The 24,401-nt window shown below is 39.5% G+C and overlaps 1 protein-coding gene across 14 annotated transcripts in view; it reads right to left on the reverse strand.

Moving 5' to 3' along the window:
* Positions 1–24,401, reverse strand: part of LOC138765077 (TBC1 domain family member 22B-like) — a 209,502-nt gene that overhangs the window by 21,155 nt on the left and 163,946 nt on the right. The window lies entirely within an intron of this gene.

Here is a 24,401-nt window from a genome sequence, read left to right on the forward strand (position 1 = left end):
TTGGCTGTGATGTTACAAAGTGCAGAGGAAAAGACAATTTACTACTGTTACTTTTGATGATCAATTATTGGTTCTGGTTTCAAAAGTGCATTCAGTAATTAGATATAGTAAAACAGTGACAAATCTGCTTGCATTTGATTGACCTGTGAACACCTATCCCACGGCCCATGCATTGATTTTAGCAAATAAGGTGTGATCGCAATTGGTGGAATCATACACTTATTTGAAATGCATGGGAAGGAAAAAATAATGACTAGTAATTTTTAAATAAAGCTGTAATTAACCTAAAAAAAAAATGACTGTAAGAGAAAAGATAGTGAAGATATTATAATAGTACATTACAGCACACTACAGGCCCTTCGGACCTTGATGTTGTGCAGACCAAAATTATTAGTTAATAATTATTTACAACTTTAAAAAGTAGATATTTAAAAGATTGGCTGAACTTAAAATAGATACATTACTATGTCAGCTTGTATGGATCTGAGTTTGTTGAGACTTTCTTGTATAGTGCTGGAGGACAACATGCCATTAAAAAAGATGCAAGGATAAACCCAGTCAGCTTAATGTCAGTAAATGCAAGGGACACCATTCTGCATTATTTCTGAGGCCACAACAGATCAGGTGGGAAGTGTTGGTGATTCTTAATAGGCCAGGTTACATCCATGGGAGAAAGAGAGGATGATTTGACTCTCTTCACAAATTAGAATCATCCAGTTTTACTACACAGAAACAGCCCCTTTGACCCAATTTGTCCATGCCAACCAAGTCATTGACCCAAGCTAGTTCTGTTTGCCTGCTCTCCTGAATATTTACATGATATATTTTAGAAAAGGGATCCAACATCTGCATCAGTCTGCATTGTGAACTTTTAAATTAAAAATTTAAGGGTTCAAATGTACTTTATGCAAGCAAAATCTGTTTGTGGCTTTCAGGATGTTGTTTACATATTTTTTGAGTATCTCCCAACAACATCTTGGAGCCAAGGTCTTACGGCTTGTTGGAGAGATTATGCATGTTAGTTTAGTTCCTTTGTTGGACAAAATGGTACAGAATTAGAACGTCCGACAATTTTTAATGACCATCTAACAAAGTTTTAGCACACTCTAACAAAGTTTAACGGCTTGTAACAATGATAGAGTTAAGAATGTTTAATAAACTCTGGTATGATTAGTATGATTTGTTTGAACAAGTCATAGCCAACAACAATATTCTGATATCCTCCAAGGGATTATAAAGGAAAATAGTTCCTACAAAAAAAAAAATCGAACAATCTGACATATGTCACTTAACATCATTTTACTTGTAGGACTGGCCATTTATGCTGTTGAAACATAATAAAAGTGTTCTCTCTTGAATATAGCAGCAGAATGCTGAGGTTACAAAGGAATCACTTACAATGAACTCAGAATTTGCAAGTGAGAATTTCAAGATCAAGATTGTGATGTAATAAAACAGGATTAATATTACATACAATTGGTTTTAGTCTGCCGTAAGGCAGATAGATTTTTCATCAGTAGAAATTGCCTGGCACCCCTTACAGCTAGAGAAAGAGAAGCAAAAGAGAGCCCTCCCAGTCACTGAGAATCTGTGGATTCGCCTCCAGCACCTTGGCAGTCACACAGTTGGCAATCAGAGCTCCAGATCTAAACCTCTGACATTCATCAACCATGTTGACCACAGTCGATATCCATGTGTAGAAATGCAAGACCCAATTCACTCATCTTGAAGAATAGCAGGTAATTAAATCATCAGTTGTTCCTGAGGAGAGCTAGAATCCCAATGTTCCATTGTTTCAATCCGTAAAGGGTTTCTCAGAATCAATGTCTACCAACTCAACTTCATAATTCTTTTATACAGCTTGAAATTTTCTTTCTTCAATATGCCAGATTACATCAGTGGGAGAAAGAGAGGGTTGATTTGGTTCTCTTGTCAGAAACGGGCACTTTGGTTTAACATGTCCATGCCAATTGTTCCCCTTTCAATAGCTTGGTCCCATCGGAACACTGCTGAACTCTGAGCAAAATTTGCAAGGGTGACTCCTGCTGCGTCCTTGATATTGTCAGTAGTTAATGCAACACAGGGCATGGTTGCTCAGCTAGCCTTGTCCTTTTCTGATTTCTACTTTCATACAAGGATGAAAGTAGAAATCATCTTCACCAACTCTTGGAAAATCTCAGCCCATGATCCCTCAGAGGGGGAGAGAGAGTGCAGAAGAGCATTGGAATGGTGTGCAGAATCTCAAAGCCATGGGCTAGGAGCACAAGGGAACCATGCATCTGAGGTGGAGGAAATTTACTGCATCACAAATGAACGATCTGCCTGCTACCCCCTGCCCCTTCTGTGGAAGAATCACTGGTTTCCATTTTGAACTTATTAACTAGCTCTGAACACAAAAAAAAATCAAGAGAGCACAACTCATCCTTGATCCCACGCAACTGCATAATAACAAGACGTTCACATTATGATTCACAGGCAGATGACAACTTAATTACCACTGACAGCCTTGTTAAATGGCAAGGTGATTTGAATATTTTCATGATACTGGCATGATACACTGAACCACAACTTGAAATGGAAGACAAAATTACAAAATTACTTCGTTATCCAATCTTCAGGATGCTCACCATTCATGGCATCAGAAATGTAGTATATGACCAGCATTCCTACCTAGGTTGGTAGCTAATATTGTTCTTTTCTATCATTTGTTTAATCCTTTAGTTCCCATGGATTAAAAGCTTAATATTAATCACTGAGAAAGGGTGGGGGGGCGGGAGAGAGAGGCGGGCGGGAGAGAGAGGCGGGCGGGAGAGAGAGGCGGGCGGGAGAGAGAGGCGGGCGGGAGAGAGAGGCGGGCGGGAGAGAGAGGCGGGCGGGAGAGAGAGGCGGGCGGGAGAGAGAGGCGGGCGGGAGAGAGAGGCGGGCGGGAGAGAGAGGCGGGCGGAAGAGAGAGGCGGGCGGGAGAGAAGGCGGGCGGGAGAGAGAGGCGGGCGGGGGAGAGAGGCGGGCGGGGGAGAGAGGCGGGCGGGGGAGAGAGGCGGGCGGGGGAGAGAGGCGGGCGGGGGAGAGAGGCGGGCGGGGGAGAGAGGCGGGCGGGAGAGAGAGGCGGGCGGGAGAGAGAGGCGGGCGGGAGAGAGAGGCGGGCGGGAGAGAGAGGCGGGCGGGAGAGAGAGGCGGGCGGGAGAGAGAGGCGGGCGGGAGAGAGAGGCGGGCGGGAGAGAGAGGCGGGCGGGAGAGAGAGGCGGGCGGGAGAGAGAGGCGGGCGGGAGAGAGAGGCGGGCGGGAGAGAGAGGCGGGCAGGAGAGAGAGGCGGGCAGGAGAGAGAGGCGGGCAGGAGAGAGAGGCGGGCAGGAGAGAGAGGCGGGCAGGAGAGAGAGGCGGGCAGGAGAGAGAGGCGGGCAGGAGAGAGAGGCGGGCAGGAGAGAGAGGCGGGCAGGAGAGAGAGGCGGGCAGGAGAGAGAGGCGGGCAGGAGAGAGAGGCGGGCAGAAGAGAGAGGCGGGCAGGAGAGAGAGGCGGGCAGGAGAGAGAGGCGGGCAGGAGAGAGAGGCGGGCAGGAGAGAGAGGCGGGCAGGAGAGAGAGGCGGGCAGGAGAGAGAGGCGGGCAGGAGAGAGAGGCGGGCAGGAGAGAGAGGCGGGCAGGAGAGAGAGGCGGGCAGGAGAGAGAGGCGGGCAGGAGAGAGAGGCATGGGAGAGAGAGGCAGGGGGAGAGAGGCAGGGGGAGAGAGGCAGGGGGGAGAGAGGCAGGGAGGAGAGAGGCAGGGAGGAGAGAGGCAGGGGGAGAGAGGCAGGGGGGAGAGAGGCAGGGGGAGAGAGAGGCAGGGGAGAGAGACAGGGGAGAGAGAGACAGGGGGAGAGAGAGGCAGGGGGAGAGAGAGAGGCAGGGGGAGAGAGAGAGGCAGGGGGAGAGAGAGAGGCAGGGGGAGAGAGGCAGGGGGAAAGAGGCAGGGGGGAGAGAGGCAGGGGGGAGAGATACGGGGAAAGAGGCAGGGGGGAGTGACAGGGAAAGAGATAAAGAGGGAGTGAAACAGAGGGAGAGAGACAGAAATATTAGAATATAAATGACCTGTTAAACTGAAATTAACAGGTTTGCAACAGTATTACTGAATGCATGCTCCTGAGAGCTTTTAATATCATGCAGCTGTTCAATATGAGAATGCTTTTGTCAAGTGAAGTGAGCAGAAATATATTGCACCTTTTGTTGGGAAATTAAAGCAAAATTCTCCATAAAGCTAAGCACTTTGCATTAGTAATTCCATTGAACTTCAAAGATGTATTTAATGAGTCCTGAGCCTTTGTGGCTTTCACTCAGGATATCTGTAACAGAGGAAAATGTGACATGATTCCAGAAAACGATAATGTACACGGTAGAAAGGCAACACTCTGAAGCTGGTGGAAATTTGAAACCTGGAAAACAAAGTAGGTCTCGTATTGTCCATAAAGAAAGGACCAGAGCTTATAGTTTAGACTGAGAAAAGTTGAAAGTATTACAAATTTTAAACTGGAGATAAAGTCATGAAGAAATTAAATACAAAGAATGGTGATGCAAGGTTAAAGGAACTGTTTAAGAAACAAATGATGGTCAAGAGGAACTGTAACTTAGAAAAACGTAATTATCACTACAGCTGCCATCCAATTTAAAAAAAAAACTGGAATAATGGTTCTAAATGTTAATATTTAAGTTAATGAAGTGCAAATTAAAAGTCGGAAGGTGTTTCTCAAACTTATATTGAGCTTCACGAGAGAAGTGTAGAAAGCAGGCAGATTTACAAAGATAAACTAAATGGAGATATTTTAAAAGGGCCTGCTTCTCTGCTGTAATGTTCTATGGTACTAAATGATTATTCAATTTACTTCCATTTGGTCTTTCCAAGACAGAGTAAGCTGCAATGTTAACAGTCAATACAGGATTGTAAATTTTGGATTACACTCATTTAAATTAAAAAAAAACATGTTGATAAACCTTAGTAATCAGAAGGCAATAGAACTGAGCAAGAGAAATTTGAGTTATAAAACTGGACACAATTTGAGGAATTTTTCACCACTGAAGAGGAAACTTTATTAAAATTTTCACTTCTTTGAAATGTTTTTCAAGCAAATATGAGATATTGCCATTTTCTGTTGTTCACACACAAAGGACCAATCATTTAGCATCAACCACGTGAAGGGCAAGATGAGAAGTGATTTCCTATACAAAGGAACTTGGACATGAAATGGTAATTTTGCTGCAAAATGTAGAATCAGATATTGTTGAATTGCTTAAGGAAAGTGGATAGGTAATTGAAGGAAAAATAAGCAAATTAGTTCAGCGGAACAGTTAGTGCAGTGGTGGTCTAAATCTGGCACTATCTGTAAGGAGTTTGTACGTTCTCCTAGTGTCTGCGTGAGTTCACCCCTGGTGCGCCAATTTCTTCCCATCCTCGGTTGTCGGTTAATTTGGGTGTAATTGGGCAGCACGGGATTAAATGGCTGGAATCGGCTTTCACCATACAGTCAATAAAATTTAAACTGAAGGCAATATTAATGATGGAGTACAAACACAATGTTCTATGCTAACAATTCTTTCATGGAAAAAAAGTTTTGATCAAATGCTGTGATGTCAAGCACAGCATTTGAGCCAATTAGTTTCAAAATAGTTTACATTTAAAAACCACAATATGCCCTCTACTGCCTCAAGCCAAGGCATGTCATTCATTCTCCCATTACCATCAGGACAAGGAACCAACTTTCCAATGCAGTGAGGCATTAACTTAATGAAGCTATAAGACAGAAAGACGGGTATGTATGAAACACGGCATATTGCAGACACAGGGGTACAAGTATGACCAAAGCATGCTGAATTCCCTTTGCAACCCATCATTAACTCTCAAGAACACCAAGATCTGAAAACACCATTTTGGCCTGTAGTGATAACTGCCAGTGACAAACTCTGATGAGCATTTAACGTGTATTAACATTATCATTGGTAAATCCCCAAATATCAATATTCATCCCCATAAAACTGATCATTAAACACCAAGACCTGGGACTCAACACCCTACTATGCAATTAAATCATGGATTTCTTCAACCCAGCCCATCATCAGTAAGGATTCATAGGAACATCTCCTCCACAATCTCCATCACTAGCAGAGCACCAGTGGGCTGCGTTCTTAGCCCCCTGCTCTACTCACTTTAACCCTAAATACTGTGGGCTAGGTACAATAATAACATAATCTACAAATTTGCCAACGATACCATGGTAGTGGGTTGAAGAAAGGAAGGCAATGATTCTGGATACAGGAGGGAGATTGAGAACTTGGCTGAATGAACAACCTTGCCCTCAGTGTCACCAAAGCTAGGGAGCTGTTTGTTGACTTCAGGAAGGGAAGGCCAGGGGTGTACAATCCAGTGATCATTGGGAGATCAGAAGTAGAGAGGGTGAGCAACTTTAAGTTCTTGGGAGTTACTATCTCGGAGGATCTTGCCTGGACCCAGCACACTAATGGCATCATGAAGAAAGCTCGTCAGCGCCTCTTCTTCTTCAGGAGTTTGCAGAGGTTCATTATGACTCCAGAAATCTCTACAAATTTCTACAGATGTGTGGTGGAAAATGTGCTGACTGACTGCATCACAGACTGGTCTGAGGACACTAATACCCCTGAGCATAAAGCCCTCCAAAAGGTAGTGGACACAGCCCAGGACATCACAGGCAAAACCATCCCTACCATTGAGAACATCTACGGGGTATGCTGCCATCAGAGAGCAGCAGCAACCATGCCTGATGAATACTGCTCCAAAAGGATCTCTCTACCAACCAAGGTAGGTTCTTAATTGCATCCATCCAGTATTGACTTTGTCTTCATCATTAGTCTACTTCAACCATAGAGTCAACCATCCACATCATGTATTGGAGAAATTCAACACCACTCCCCAAATCACAACCTGTACTCCCAAAACAATAAAGAAACCAAGTGAACATCACCAACTTCTCCCACAATTCACATTATCCTCATTGGTTTTTTTTCTGCTCATTTAAAATTATGGAATCTATGACAAATGGGAAACAGTGTGTGCACAACAAGGGAACATTGTTCCATGACAATGATGGGCATCAAGTACCAGAATTCCTAAGCTTCCCGTACAAAGACAGCATTAGTACATTGATCGTAATAATGCACAAGGACCAGCAATCTTCTTTATCTACATTGTTGTAAAAAGCCAGTGCTTGAGGGAAACCACCACTTCAAGAGAGGGAGCCAATTCTGTCTATGAGGAGATAGGAGTGGAACAGTTCTAATTTGAAATGTTGATGGGATTCTGGACTGTCAGTTGCAGACATTCAGTACCAGGGGTGCAGTGCTAATTTTTTAGGCGCTGGAGCTCAACAAAAACGGCATCAAGGAGGTGCCAGAGCGGCTCCAGGAAGTGCCAGAGCTGCCTCCTGAGGTGTCGGAGCAGTGCTCCGGGGAGCTCTGGCAGTACTGCACCCCTGCTCAGTATGAGGACTGGTACAGTTGGCATTTAATCGTCCCATTTCCTCCCACATTTACCAAGTGAAGGAACTTGATGGGTAGCATGGTTAACTAGCGGCTAGTGCTACGTTGTTACAGTGCCAACGACTAGGGTTCGAATCCAGCACTGTTTTTTTTTTTTTTTTTTTTTTTTTTTTTTTTTTTTTTTAAATTTTTTTATTTTTCACACCATAAATCACAATAGCCATGATATACACTTTTTCTTTTCCACACATTTACAGTGACTTTTTCTCCCTCCCCCCTCCCTCCTCCCAAGCCACCCCCCCATCCCTCCCCCCTCTCATCCATTTTAGTTATACAATCTAGGTTGCATTAATTCAGTTAGACAATGTTGTCATTCAACAAAAATACACCAGAAATTCTACTGAGTCCATTTTTTTCTTCTCTTCTCCTTCCATCAACTTAGGTAATGTTTGTTCCCGGTAGGTTTTCGCTATTGTATTTAATGTAAGGCTCCCATACTTGTTCGAATATTTCAATATTATTTCTTAAACTATATGTTATTTTTTCTAATGGAATACATTTATTCATTTCTATATACCATTGTTGTATTTTCAAATTATCTTCCAATTTCCAGGTTGACATAATACATTTTTTTGCTACAGCTAGGGCTATCTTAACAAATCTTTTTTGTGCATCCTCCAAGTCAATTCCAAATTCTTTATTTTTTATGTTACTTAGGAGAAAGATCTCTGGATTCTTTGGTATATTGTTTTCTGTTATTTTATTTAATATCTGATTGAGATCATCCCAAAATTTTTCTACTCTCTCACATGTCCAGATTGCATGAATTGTTGTTCCCCTTTCTTTTTTACATCGAAAACATCTATCAGATACTGTTGGGTCCCATTTATTTAACTTTTGCGGTGTAATGTATAGTCTGTGTAACCAATTATATTGTATCATACGCAGCCTCGTATTTATTGTATTTCTCATCGTTCCAGAGCATAACTTCTCCCATGTTTCCTTTTTTATCTTTATATTTAAATCTTGCTCCCATTTTTGTTTAGTTTTACCATTTGTTTCCTCATTTTCCTTTTCTTGCAGTTTAATATACATATTTTTTATAAATCTTTTGATTAACATTGTATCTGTAATCACATATTCAAGGTTACTTCCCTCTGGTAAACTCAAGTTGCTTCCTAATTTATCTTTCAAGTAGGATCTCAGTTGGTAATATGCCAGCGCTGTATCTCCCGTTATATTGTACTTATCTCTCATTTGTTCAAAGGATAAGAATCTACTTCCTGAAAAACAATTTTCTATTCTTTTAATCCCTTTTTTTTCCCATTTTCTAAAGGCAAGGTTGTCTATTGTAAAAGGGAGTAGCTTATTTTGCGTCAATATTAGTTTTGGTATTTGGTAATTTATTTTATTTCTTTCTACATGAATCTTCTTCCATATATTGAGGAGATGGTGTAATACTGGAGAAGTTCTATGTTGTACCAATTTTTCGTCCCATTTATATAATATGTGTTCAGGTATCTTTTCCCCTATTTTATCTAATTCTAGTCTCGTCCAGTCTGGTTTTTCCCTTGTTTGATAAAAATCTGATAGGTACCTTAATTGTGCGGCTCTATAATAATTTTTGAAGTTTGGCAATTGTAAACCTCCTTGTTTATACCATTCTGTTAATTTGTCTAGTGCTATCCTCGGTTTCCCCCCTCTCCATAAAAATCTCCTTATTATTTTCTTTAACTCTTTGAAGAATTTTTCTGTCAGTTGTATTGGCAATGCCTGAAATAAGTATAGTATCCTTGGAAAAATGTTCATTTTAATACAGTTTATCCTTCCTATCAGTGTTAGTGGTAGCTCTTTCCAATGCTCTAAATCGTCCTGTAATTTTTTCATTAGTGGATTGTAATTGAGTTTATATAATTGGCCTAGATTTTTGTTTATTTGCACACCTAGGTATCTTATTGCCTGCGTTTGCCATCTGAATGGGGATTCCTCCTTAAATTTTGAGAAATCCGCGTTATTCATAGGCATTGCTTCACTTTTATTTACGTTTATCTTGTATCCCGACACTTCTCCATATTCCTTCAATTTCTTATATAGTTCTTTTATTGATAGTTCTGGTTCTGTTAAGTACACTATCACATCATCCGCAAACAGACTGATTTTATATTCCCTGTCTTTTATTTTTATTCCTTTTATATTATTATCTCTTCTTATCGATTCTGCTAGTGGTTCTATAGCTAGCGCAAACAATAATGGTGATAGTGGGCATCCCTGCCGCGTTGACCTGCTTAAGTTAAATTGCTTTGATACATGTCCATTTACTGTCACTTTCGCTAACGGTCCCTTATATAATGCTTTAATCCAATTAATATACTTCTCCGGTAAACTGAATTTTTGCAATACTTTGAACAAGTAATTCCATTCTACTCTGTCGAAGGCCTTCTCTGCGTCTAAAGCAACTGCTACTGCCGGTGCTTTATTTCCTTCTACTGCATGAATTAAGTTAATAAATTTACAAATATTGTCTGTTGTGCGTCTTTTTTTGATAAATCCAGTTTGGTCTAAATTTACCATTTTCGGTACCTGTTCTGCTAATCTGTTCGCTAATAGTTTAGCTATTATCTTATAATCTGTGTTTAGCAAAGATATTGGTCTATATGACGCTGGTGAGAGTGGATCTTTCCCTTGTTTTAGTATCACTGTAATTATTGCTGTTTTACATGAATCTGGTAAGTTTTGTGTCTCATCAATCTGGTTGATTACATCCAGGAGGGGCGGTATTATTAGGTCTTTAAATGTTTTGTAGAATTCTATTGGGAGTCCATCCTCTCCTGGTGTCTTATTATTTGGTAAATTTTTTATTATCTCTTGTATTTCTACTGTTCCAAATGGTTCTGTTAATTTATTTTGTTCCTCTATTTGTAGTTTTGGTAGTTCAATTTTAGTCAAAAATTCATCTATTTTCCCTTCTTTCCCTTCGTTTTCGGTTCGGTATAATTGTTCATAGAATTCTCTGAAGTTTTCCTTAATTTCTTTTGGATTATATGTAATTTGTTTGTCTTTTTTCCTTGTTGCCAATACCATTTTCTTAGTTTGCTCTGTCTTAAGCTGCCATGCTAGGATTTTGTGTGTTTTTTCCCCTAGTTCATAATATTTCTGTTTTGTCTTCATTATATTCTTCTCCACCTTATATGTTTGTAATGTTTCATATTTTATTTTTTTATCCGCCAATTCTCTTCTTTTGGTTGTATCTTCCTTTATTGCTAATTTTTTTTCTATGTTTATTATTTCCCTTTCCAACTGCTCTGTTTCCTGATTATAGTCCTTCTTCATCTTGGTTGCATAACTTATTATTTGCCCTCTAATGAATGCTTTCATTGCGTCCCATAGTATAAACTTATCTTCCACTGATTCCGTATTTACTTCAAAGTACATTTTTAATTGTTTTTCAATAAATTCTCTAAAATCCTGTCTTTTAAGTAGCATGGGGTTTAATCTCCATCTATACATTCTTGGAGGGATGTCTTCTAGCTCTATTGCCAATAACAGGGGTGAGTGGTCCGATAATAGTCTAGCTTTATATTCCGTTTTCCTAACTCTCCCTTGTATGTGGGCTGATAACAGGAATAGGTCTATCCTTGAGTATGTTTTATGTCTAGTCGAGTAGTATGAGTATTCCTTTTCTTTTGGGTTTTGTTTCCTCCATATGTCCACAAGTTTCATTTCTTGCATTGATTTAATTATAAATTTGGTTACTTTGTTCTTCCTGTTAATTTTTTTCCCCGTTTTATCCATATTTGGATCCAAATTCAGATTGAAATCCCCTCCTATTAGTATGTTCCCTTGCGTATTAGCTACCTTCAAAAAGATATCTTGCATAAACTTTTGATCTTCTTCGTTAGGTGAATATATATTAAGTAGATTCCAAAGCTCTGAATATATCTGACATTTTATCATAACATATCTCCCTGCTGGATCTATTATTTCCTCTTCTATTTTAAATGGCACATTTTTGCTAATTAATATAGCCACTCCTCTTGCTTTTGAATTATACGATGCTGCTGTTACATGTCCTACCCAATCTCTCTTTAATTTCTTGTGCTCCAATTCAGTTAAATGTGTTTCTTGGACAAATGCTATATCTATTTTTTCCTTTTTCATTAAATTTAGTAGTTTCTTCCTTTTAATTTGGTTATGTATTCCATTAATATTTAGAGTCATATAGTTCAGCGTAGCCATTTTATATTTTGTTTATCTTCTCTTTCCGTTTTTCCATCATTACCTTTCCTCCTTTTCCATTTCTGTTTTCTTATTTTCAACTCTTTACCAGACAACATTCCTACAACATCCAACATTTTCCTTATTCTCCTATTTCTATCTTCTTTATCCCCAATCTCCCCTTCCCCTCCTGAGTTGCCCTTTATCCCTTGTCGGACAACCACATCTCCCCTCTCCATTTGGATTTGCGAATCCACTCGCAAGCGTCAACTGATTTTGCAGTGACCGCTCTTTTCCCCCCACCCAGCCCCCCCCAGAAAAGATTTCGTTTTTTATATGTCACAAAGGTCACTCTTTTAGTTCCCTCCTTATTCTCTCTATTCCATTACCTTCCCTTATTAATTCTTGTCTATACTTTCTATGTTTTCCTCTAATTACAGATACTTTCACATATGCCCGTTGTCTCTATTCACTCTTATACCTCTTTACCCGCATACATATCAATCGTGGTCATTTTTACCCTCCTTACCCGTCTTCATCCCTCAGTCTATTTTTGTCTTTACCCACATACATATCAATCGTGATAATTTTTGCTCTCATTACCCGTCTTCATCCCTCAGTCTATTTTTGTAATTGTTCTGCAAATTTTCGTGCTTCTTCTGGATCCGAGAATAGTCTGTTTTGTTGTCCTGGAATAAATATTTTCAATACCGCAGGATGCTTCAGTGTAAATTTATATCCTTTCTTCCATAAAATCGCTTTTGCTGCATTGAACTCTTTTCTCTTCTTTAGGAGTTCAAAGCTTATATCTGGATAAATGAAGATTTTTTGCCCTTTATACTCCAGTGGTTTGTTGCCCTCTCTTACTTTTTCCATTGTCTTCTCCAGCACCTTTTCTCTTGTAGTATATCTTAGGAATTTTACTACAATAGATCTTGGTTTTTGTTGTGGTTGTGGTTTAGGGGCCAATGCTCTATGTGCTCTTTCTATTTCCATTTCTTGCTGTAGTTCTGGACATCCTAGGGCCTTAGGGATCCATTCTTTTATAAACTCCCTCATATTCTTGCCTTCTACATCTTCCTTAAGGCCCACTATCTTTATGTTATTTCTTCTGTTATAATTTTCCATTATATCTATTTTTTGGGCTAGTAATTCTTGTGTCTCTTTAGTTTTTTTATTAGATTCCTCCAATTTCTTTTTTAAGTCTTCTACCTCCATTTCTGCTGCTATTGCCCGTTCTTCCATCTTGTCCATTTTTTTCCCCATTTCTGTTAAGGTCATATCCATTTTATTTATTTTCTTTTCTGTGTTGTTTATTCTTCTTCTTAAATCATTGAATTCCTGTGTTTGCCATTCTTTAAATGACTCCATGTATCCTCTAACAAGAGCAAGTACCTCCTTTACCTTGCCTTTCTTTTCTTCTTCTATTTCACCGTACTCTTCCTCTTCTTCTTCCTCTGGGTTGACCATCTGTTGTTTCTTTGCTGCCCTTTCCTCCTCTTCTTTCTTGTTTCTATTGTCTTCTGTGGTCTCTTCTTGCTGCAGGTGTTCTGCAGCTGTCGTTGCCGGCTGTGGAGATCGACTCCCCAGCTGGTCCCCCCTCCCGTCGGTGTGTTTTTTTGTATGCGCATCGCGCATGCGCGACTCCTCGCGCATGCGCGGTTGCGCACTTTTACTCGGCTCTGTGAGCCATTGTTGTAGTTCTCTTTCTACCGACCTGAGGTAGTGGGGTCTTCTCTCCACAGCGGGCCTCTTCGGACAGGTAAGGCCTTCACCTTTTTCCTCCGTTGTCTTCTCTTCCTCTCTTCTTTCCGTTGATTTTGATTTTTCTCCTTTTGTCTCCATCTTCTTTCCACCTTTATACTCACTTTTCTTTAACTTGTATTTCTGTGCCTTTGTATTTTCTCTTGTTTTTCCCGACTTTTCTGGAGAGGGCTGGAGTTCACCGTCCGGCCACTACTCCATCACGTGACTCCTCCCGAATCCAGCACTGTTTTAAGGAGTTTGTTTGTTTTCGCCATGTCTGCGTGGGTTTACTCTGGGTGCTCCAGTTTCCTCCAACCGTTCAAAGACATATCGGGGGTTGTTGGTCAATTGGATGTAATTAGGTGGCACGGATTCGTGGACTGGACCGAAAGGCCCTGTTACCGTCCTGTATATCAACATTTTTATTTTACAAAACATGCATGTAACATTAACTTCATAGTTACTGCCAGTGTAGATTTAATGGCTTGCTTCACTGACATACCATCCAACAGATGCACAGGAATAGAAAAGGCTTTTAAATGAATCACAGCAGGTTTTCAGCATGTGAGTCAAGTAAGGTAGCACTACTCGAGGCCCATGTGGTTCTGCCATGTGTGCAAGTCACATAACTGTTGCCAATCTGCATCATGGGCTGTTTGCTGATTAATGTTGATGCATATTTGATACACAATAGATTTCCCATCATGCAATATGCTCTGTGATGATTTTGAAATAAAAAAAATTATTATGTGTGATAGTACAGATTCTATCACCAATGTGTCTATGTACAGATTGTAGTGTAGGATGACTGTGATTGGCTGAGAGTGTAGCCACACCTACTGGCAGGTCTTAAAGGATTGCTCCTAGCCAGACCAGGTCATTCTGGACTGGTCGACCTACTTGTGATATGCTCCAGTCTTTTAGTTAATAAAAGCCTTGGTTTGGATCAACAAGTCTTTGGTTCTTTCGACCTGCACTACAATTTTATTAACTAAAAGACTGGAGCATATCACAAGTAGGTCAACTAGTACAGATTCCATCACCAATGTGTATATGTACATATGTAGAGACGGTAGTGTAGGATGACTGTGATTGGCTGAGAGTGTAGCCACACCTACTGGCAGGTCTTAACGGATTGCTCCTAGCCAGACCAGGTCATTCTGGACTGGTCGACCTACTTGTGATATGCTCCAGTCTTTTAGTTAATAAAAGCCTTGGTTTGGATCAACAAGTCTTTGGTTCTTTCGACCTGCACTACAATTTTATTAACTAAAAGACTGGAGCATATCACAAGTAGGTCAACTAGTACAGATTCCATCACCAATGTGTATATGTACATATGTAGAGACGGTAGTGTAGGATGACTGTGATTGGCTGAGAGTGTAGCCACACCTACTGGCAGGTCTTAAAGGATTGCTCCTAGCCAGACCAGGTCATTCTGGACTGGTCGACCTACTTGTGATATGCTCCAGTCTTTTAGTTAATAAAAGCCTTGGTTTGGATCAACAAGTCTTTGGTTCTTTCGACACGCATTACACTATGATACAATTGTACATTATAATGTGTTGGGCAGGTATTTTGATAATTCCATCCTATTTTAGTTAAAGCTCTGGATGATTTGCAGCAAACCTATCAATTCGCCAGATTTGCTGTGCAGTTGTAATCCGAAGAGAATGAAAAAAGTAGGCAAAGCTCCTGCAGCTTTACTGAAGTTTAATAAGAGGCGTCATCAGTACTAATATTTTATCTCTTCTGTTAAGACAAAGAAAATCAAATGAACTGCTGATTTAAAAGAAAAGAAAAACAATATTTGCTCTACCAGAAGAAATTGGTTTCCACAAAAGAAATTATTCAAATGTTAAAAAACACAGCAAAGGGAAAGTGATGTCATCCCACATGTTACATCACGTCAGAGCCACAAAGATAATTAACAATCTGAAAATATAACTCCGAATACTTCGGTACTCTATGTTTGAAGCGATTTGAAGAAATATTGCTTTTCAGTTAATTAAATTCAAATTGCAAAACACACCAAGAAAGTGAAGAATTTCACCAACCCATCAAATAACTAGAAAGATAAAGTGAATCCCAATAATGATGATGAAACCATCTTGTCTGTTTATTTTGTTCTGGAAATAAATGGCCTCTTCTTTGGAGTTCATGGCCACAGCTTGTTTCACCATCGAGAAAGCTTTTAGCTGGTCTGCAGCTTAATTTCAACCATGTGCCTCGATTTCAAGACCTTTAACCTCCTGGTTAAAAAAAAAGAAACTTCCAAAACTGAGCCGAATGGAAAAAGGAGAAAAGATTTAATCCTTTACTCATCATTTATTTTTATTTCTGTTCCAGCAGTGATAAACATTGGAATAATTTTAATACTTTCAAGCATGTAAAGCAGCTCTCGGTTGAAGCTAATCTTTGATTTCAGATCAATGGCTTCAAATCTGATGGAACAAGTTATCATTTTTATGAGTTTATGCATTCTATGCAAAATAAGATTGGTCAGTCTTCTCATCCAGACATCTAAAAGGCACAGGTTATTTAGTGTCATTTTTGGTAGATAACCCCTTGTCAATAGTGTAGGGCTAAATAACTACACATTTAACAGGGAATATTTTAAGAAATGTGCGACAGAATTATTTCACTGTTAAAACTTGAGCTCGCTGCATCACATGCTGAAATTCTATTTAATCATCTTTAACAGATATAGATTAATTTAAAAAATGGAGATTGATCTGGCTAGAGACAACTGTGAAAACACATTCCCACATTTACAATTTTAAAAAACTATGTTTAAAGAAAGCATATTGGATGAGAACGTCTTGAAAAAAGATCCAAATGGGAACCACAGCCAGATCAGTCCAAAGATCTCTTTTACCCTTTTAATGAAGTACAAATAAAAATGAAACAGACTATATGTATGAATAGAACATATAGGCCCTTCAGAGGCCGACAGCATCGAGTCCACGCTGCTGAAGATCCAGCTGCGCTGGGTGGGTCACGTCTCCAGAATGGAGGACCATCGCCTTCCCAAGATCGTGTTATATGGCGAGCTCTCCACTGGCCACCGTGACAGAGGTGCACCAAAGAAGAGGTACAAGGACTGCCTAAAGAAATCTCTTGGTGCCTGCCACATTGACCACCGCCAGTGGACTGATATCGCCTCAAACCGTGCATCTTGGCGCCTCACAGTTCGGCGGGCAGCAACCTCCTTTGAAGAAGACCACAGAGCCCACCTCACTGACAAAAGACAAAGGAGGAAAAACCCAACACCCAACCCCAACCAACCAATTTTCCCCTGCAACCGTGTCTGCCTGTCCCGCATCGGACTTGTCAGCCACAATCGAGCCTGCAGCTGACGTGGACTTTTACCCCCTCCATAAATCTTCGTCCGCGAAGCCAAGCCAAAGAAATAGGCCCTTCAGCACTCGATGTTGTGCCAACCCATATATTCCTTAAAAAAATATACTAAACCCTCCCTCTATTTTTCCTCCATCCATGTGCCTGTCTTGGAGTCTGTTAAATGCCCCTAATGTTTCAGCCTCCACCACCATCCCTGACAAGGCATTCCAGGCACCCACAACTCTCTGCATAAAAAAAAACTTGCCTATGATATCTACCCTAAACTTCCTTCCCTTCACTTTGTACTCATGTCCTCTGGTGTTTGTTATTCCTGCCCTGGGAAACAAGTACTCACTGTCCATCCCATCCATGCCTCTCATGATCTTGTAGACCTCTATTAAGTCTTCTCCCAACCTTCTACACTCCAAAGAAAAAGTCCCAGTTCTGCTAACCTTGCCTCACAAGACTTATTTTCCAATCCTGATAAATCTCCTCTGCACCCTCTCCATAGCTTCTACATCCTTCCTGTATTAAGATGACCAGAACTCTAAATGTGGTCTCACCAGAAATTTGTAGAGTTCTGCAGGAGCCATTGGCTACATCCAGTGCTCCCAATGTGGCCTTCTCTACATTGGAAAGATTGGACACAGACTGGGAGATCGCTTTGCTGAGCGCCTACACTTTGACCACATCAATGACAGAAATCTCCCAGTGGCTAATCATTTCAAATTCTGCATCCCACCTCTGTGCTGACATGTCTTTTTAAAAAATATTTAATTAATATACACAAGATCAAATAATTGGAAATAATGTACAAAATTATATAACAGAATGTCAACAAATATATGTTGAAATTATATATAAAAAAACTAAAGCTAAAAAATAAAACTAAGAACTAAAAAAAAGCTAAAAACTAAAACCCCTTCCCCCTAAAACTACTATAATATCAAAACTAAAATACATAGTTTTCATTATAAAACAACTACAATTATTTAATTTGGATTACGTCAGTTGACACTCAGAGTCCTCAAAGACATCATAAAATTAATATATTATTACTTTAGGGAAACCTTCACTGGGCAGGAACAATAAAAAATAAATTTTATAATTTTAATTTCATAAATCTAGCATACGGATCCCAAATTTGGAAAAATAAAGAATGTTTATTCCTCAAATTGTACATAAACTTTTCTAATGAAATACAACTACGAATTGCGCTGAAAAGTCTGTCCATGGCCTCATGTTCTGTCAAACCAAAGGCCACCTGTAAATTGGAGGAGCAGCACCTGATATTCTCTCTGGGCACTCTCCAACTGAATGGGATAAACACCGACTTCTCTGGTTTCTGTTCACCAACACCTCATTCTCCCTCTCTTCCCTTCCCCTCTGTCTTCTTTCCTCCAGCTCTCCACCCCCTTCCCTCTCCATTCACACAGCCATCCCCTCCTCCTGTTTGTTGTTGTGCCCTTTATCCACCTATTATCCCCTGCCTGTAGGCGTGTGCTTCCCCCCCCCCCCCCACCCACCATTTTATTTAGGTGGCTGCCTACATTTTGCCATACCTTGATGAAGTGCTCAAGCCCGAAACATTGGTTATGTATCTTTATCTTTGGTATATAAAGTACACCTTTTGACATGCTGAGTTTTTCCAGCATTGTTTTTACTTCAAGCTGTTTTTGCTTTTGATTTTCTAGATGGTGATACAAATTCAGAATTATTTAACTTTAAAATACTGCAGGATAGTAATAGTTATCCCTGGAGAGGCTGTATCATTCCACCCACAAAAAAATCTCTGTATCTGCAGTCTCTCAGGTGCTTTTTAAATTTTTTTTTGTGATGTGCGCAGCAGAATGCAAAACACACGCTCAGCTATGAAATAAGTCACGACAAAGGCCAGGATTATATTTGATTGGATTGCTTCTATTTTTGGAACTAGTCTAAAAACTCAAACAGCAGAATGAAACCTGAACATATTTTACAATCAAACTCTAAGGGAGTTGCAGAATGAAGCACATTATCACATAGCAACAATCTGTAAACCTGAAACTACAAAGATAAATATTTTTCGAGATAAGAGTCTCTGATTCTGATATGAAATCTCATATTTTGTGATTGCTTTGAGCCATAAGAAGTAAAGAATATGGAAAACTCCTATAAAAAAATCCATAACCTAGAAGAAAGTTCATGGCCACCATATGAAAAAAAACTGTTAAAGAGAAAATACTTTACTATATTTGACACATAAAAGACCCACTTTTTCCCCCAAAAATTGGCACAAAAGCCCTGGACTTTATATGTAAAGTTGAAATTAGGGTGATAACGGTGAGTAACGTGGGTCTTGTATCCCATCAAATAAGGAATTGGTTAATACCCTGCAATTTCAATCTGTACCATAACTCAATGCATCAGGCAGCACTGTGAAGACAAAGTGTTGATCAGAGTTTTGGTAAAGCCATTGCATCAAGAACAATATACAGTTAACATCTATAATATCATGCTTGGTCATTCCAGAGAGATGGCATTGTGAAATGGTTTAATCTCAACACAGTCAAATTAAAAAATGCAGTCAGAAATATTAAACTCTGTGTTATATATAGGAACACTGGGTAGCTTCCTTATTAATTGTGCATGTCTTATTAATTTTCAAAAAGAGAAATTAGAGATTGGTCTTTTAAAAATTGTATATAAATTCCATTCCATTCAGATTTTAAGATTCCATTTTTTTGAACATTCCATTTCCAAGGTAGCGTGAGAAAGATTAATCAGAAAAGTGAGGGATATATTGAGGGATCGTTGATTAAATGTAAGTTTTTTTTTAAAAAGCTAAGATATATGGATAAGATTGTGACGGAATAGCAGCTGGGTAAATAATTAAGTAAAGTACATTCTGTGCAGTTTTAAAATATTTAAATTCTTGCAATTAAGATCCCAAATCATCAGTTTTAGATATAAATGGGGACCCAAAACATTTGAGATTTTGAATCCTAACCCATTATTTCAAGTTTATTGCCACATAATAATGTTCTAATTTCTACTCTCTCTTTCTCCATACACTACCTGCTTTTGTCCCATCCCTCACCTCTTTTATTCCATCTGCTTACACTGTCATTTCCCCACCTGATCCTTCCATGCTCTCTTTCTACCTCTCTGTCCCTGCACGTCAGAACAACCTGACCTGTTTACCTGCATTGTTACCCTTTATTCAGATTCCACCACTTCATCCAACTGATCCTTTTGGTTTTTTTCCTTGCCTCACTGTCCCTTTTTTTGGTGTCTGCCCATCTTCTGCCTCTACCATTCATACCTTGGTTTCACTCGGCCACAAATCCAACCCAGGCCCCATGCTGCTCCTCCAACCTGTACTCTTTGCACTGGCTTCTCTCTCTGCATTCCCAGTGTGCATGAAGGGCACCAGCCTGAGATGTTGACCTTTTTTTTTCCTCCTACTGATACTACTTGCCCCTCTGAGTTCCTCCAGCAGATTATGTTTAGCCTAGGATATAAAGAGAGTGCAGCCAGGGTGGGATGAATCTTTAAATTCCTTGGCTACTCTTCCAACGCAGATAGAGTTGTGATGGAGTAGAGTGATGTATAAGGGAGGGATTGTTGTCCAGGCGCCAAGCCATAAGTCCTTTCATAATTTCTTCAGAACTCTACTTTGTCATTGTTAAAGATCCTGCCTTCTGTGAATTTATAGATGTTGCTGGAGCTGTATTAGGGCCACAGTTGGGAGTGCACAGGGAGTACCGCAGAGGACTGTGTACTTGTTGAAGCATGAGAAATTATTCCAGACACCATAATTTCTGACTTTCCACTGATTTGCTCCTCCTGCTTTTGTTGATCACTGTGCTGCAGTGGGAATGTGGTGAGGGACCTTTCTGCAGTGGAACCACAAATGAAGCTAGCAGAACTATTTTAGGTTATGATTGTTCAAGGAGATTGCTGAACACTAACCTTTCACTAATCTCTGCATCACATTCCAATAATCCAATCCAATAACTGTTCTTGCCGGATATTCAGATGAGGCACTTTATTACAAATATAAACAACTGCCATTCCTTTTTTGGTGCTGAGTCTGGAGGTGGAGAATGGGGGAAGGGGACAATTCACAGCTGGGTAAAAGTGTGTTAACTGCTCTTTTGAAACCCAGAAGCAAGGTGCTGATGACCCTATTTTTACATGTTTTTTTTTAAAGTTAACAAGCCCATGAGCCCCCATGCTGCTTAAATACCCCAATTCACCTACAATTCATCAGGAAAGAGGTGCTGGTGCCACAAGACTCTTACCACCAGGTTCAGGAACAGTTGCTACCCCTCCACCATCAGACTCTTCAAAGACAAACTCAGAGACTAATTTAAGGACACTTACTTTGCACATTATTTATTTTCTGTATTTCAGTTTGCATGCACTGCCTACTTGTTTACAAATCTCTCTTTTATACACGTATCTTGAGTATATATATTTTTTGCACCACCAATATGTAGAAATTATACCTAAATAATCCTAAAGTATGGGCGATGTCTCTTAATGTTTTATTCTTACTTTTCAGCCTTATAATAGATTCTTTGACACATCTCTTGTCCTCATGTTGAAAAATGGCAATTACAGACTCCAAAGGTGATCAACGGCTTAGAAGCAAGCCTAGCTCTCTTATACCTGGACCAATGAAGGAATTAAACATATCTGACTATTCACAAACACCTGTGGAGCCAAATGTCCTAAATATTATGGTGCGCTGAAATGAGGGTTCTAAGTATAAAAAGTGCTGTAATTTATACATGGTCAAACTAAAACGTTTACAAATAACTTTGAATGAAGTCTGGAATGAGCACAGGGGCAACTAAAGGAGAAAAAAAAATGCCCTTGTCCCAAACATTATGTAGGGCACGGTATATAATCTGACAATGAATCTGAATTTTAAACCCCCTGTATGTTTTGAAGGGTGGAAGGAAACCAGAGGACCTAGAGGAAACCTACACTGACATACAGACAGCAATGGATTTGAACCTGGTTCGCTGGTCTGTAATAGTGGTTTAACATGCCACCCATGTTATTTATGGCAATCATTTAGCAACGTAACAGCTTTCAGATCAAGCAATCCATGGGGTTGCTCAGGTCCTTCATCAAACTTTTATGATCTGGTTTATGACATATATTTAATACAAGACCATTGGAATATTGTTAGGTAAAAACATCATGAGCTGGGAATGTAGAGGGAGTCACCCAGTGCTGGGCCGTAACAAGATGCAGTTGTGACCTTGTACTCTCAAGATAAGAGTGGGGATGACAAATTGATGTGCAGGAGGCTAGCAGAGAGGGACAGCAACAGTTTATTCATTGGACAATGTCATGGTATGATAATTTACTAAGTACGTATCCTAAGGTATATAAAAAACACCACTTGCTGATAACGGCAGAATGCGCCTTCTCCAACTAACACTGTTAGTTGCAAGTGTTACAATCCGGCAATAAAGAACAAAGAACCTTGATCTCGACAGTCTGGTGTTTGACTCACTCATTCATGAACAAAGCAGACCAAACAATATATAAATATATTGAGATGAATTGATGGATTATAATTCTACAATAAATGTATTTATTTTTAGTTTATTTAATTTAACTTTAATGTTTTAATGCTAATTACAATTTATAGGAAAAAGTAAACTTTGTATATAGTCCTTGATACCTTTAATTTTCATACAGATCAGGTTTAGATTTTGTATGAGGTACAAAGTTAGTTTAGAGAAATTATTTGCTTATGCAAATTGTTAATTTATCCAAGCCTCCTGCAGAATAGTGAATGGTAATAGATCATTTGGCTTAAACCTAAAGCACGCCTTTTATATTCAGATAGAAATGGCTATTTCGACAACACAAACTCCTTGCACAGCACCAATGCAATATCCATGCTGAGAATAAGTTGGGATTAAAATAATTTGCTTCTAAGAAATAATCACAAGATGCAACGTGCATCAACCAGAGTCAAACAACTTGATTGACAAGGAGAGAATTTCTGTCAGAAATGGCAAAAAGAGTGAAAAATATGCTGGTTTACACCTTAAAATAAACAAGTTAGATGAGTAAAACAACAGTTGATGTGATGTTATTCCATAACATGTTGGTTTTAATGAAAGCTATGGCTCTTTTCTTTGGAATGAAGAAAGACTTAATAGTGGTCCATAAGATTATGAGAATCATAGATAGGATGGACAGCAGCTCCTTTTCCCAGGATGACACTACAAATGCCAGAGGACATCTGTATAAGGTGAGGGGAGGAAAGTTTAGGGATGAAGTCAGGGGCAAGTTTTTTTTTGTAGAGAATAGTGCAGGTATAGAATGCATTGCCAGGAGTAGTGGCAGAGGGTGGTACAACAGGGACATTTCAAAGTCTCTTAGACACACACATGGATGCAAGAAAAAAAAAATAGAGGGTTATGGATGTGAAGTAGGGAAGGATTAGATTGTTGAGGTTTGTAAAGGTCCCCACAATATTGTGGCCCAAAGGACATGGACTGTGCTGTAACGTTATATGTTCATTAGTATGTATTAGCTACTAATGAAAAACATGACAACAAAAAAGAGTGCGACCATTAAAATTATTCTCATTGGCTTTAAACATTAAATAAGTGAAGCATAGAACCTCTCAGGATTTGGTGCTTTAAATGTCTATTTTTCATAAGATTTTATCATGAGAATTACAGCAAGAAATGCAGGAGTTACTGAAAATGAACTTCATGCTGAACTGTTGTGACAGACCACTCAGATTTACAAGCAGAACCATGGGGAGCAGGAAGGGTGTTGTCTTTAACTGATTTTTACCAAACATGAAAAGCCTTATCTAATTCAGTCTTTATAAAATGCCTTTAGTTGGAATAAAAATCCTGTATGGAGTCGAAGACAATGGCTTGTTCAATTAAATGAAGCTTTATTCAAATTATACCTTTACAATGAAAGCTGACTACCAAAACTGACATGGTTATCGTTGAGAGCAGCACGGTTAGTGCAAAGCAATTACGATACCAGCAAGCTGGGTTCAAAGACGGCACTGTCTGTAAGGAGTCTGTATGTTATCCCGTGTCTGCATGGGTTTCCTGCCACCCTTCAAATCGTATGGGGGTTGTAGGTTAATTGGGCAGTACAGGCTTGTGGACCGGAACAGCCTGTTACCATGCTGCATGTCTAAAATTAAAATTAAAAACATTAAAACCATGTGGAGATACCCATATAGTATCAGAAAAATGTGCAATATTCCAAATATCTAACGTGAGGATGGGCACTTAACTCGTCCACACCGGAGTCTGGCCACAAAGTCTGGAGACACTGTCAGTAAAATATCCATGATAATTGGCCTAGCTAGGAGTGGTCTTTGCCAGCTGTTAATTCTCAATGATTTCAATAATTTTTGTTGCTTAATTATTTTGTTTGAGCATTGTTTGAAACTGAAAAATAAAAAAAAAACAAATGTTACCTTTTATAGATGACAATAAAATATTGATTTAGTCATAGGTGCAGAAATAAGTTATTCAATTCATTGAGTCTGATCCATTTCCCTACTCAGTCCCACTGCCTGGCCTTCTCGCCATTAACATTTGATGCCTTGACTAATAAAAAAAACCTATTAAT

The sequence above is a fragment of the Narcine bancroftii genome, chromosome 5 (genome assembly GCF_036971445.1).
Source record: "Narcine bancroftii isolate sNarBan1 chromosome 5, sNarBan1.hap1, whole genome shotgun sequence".
NCBI lineage: Eukaryota > Metazoa > Chordata > Chondrichthyes > Torpediniformes > Narcinidae > Narcine > Narcine bancroftii.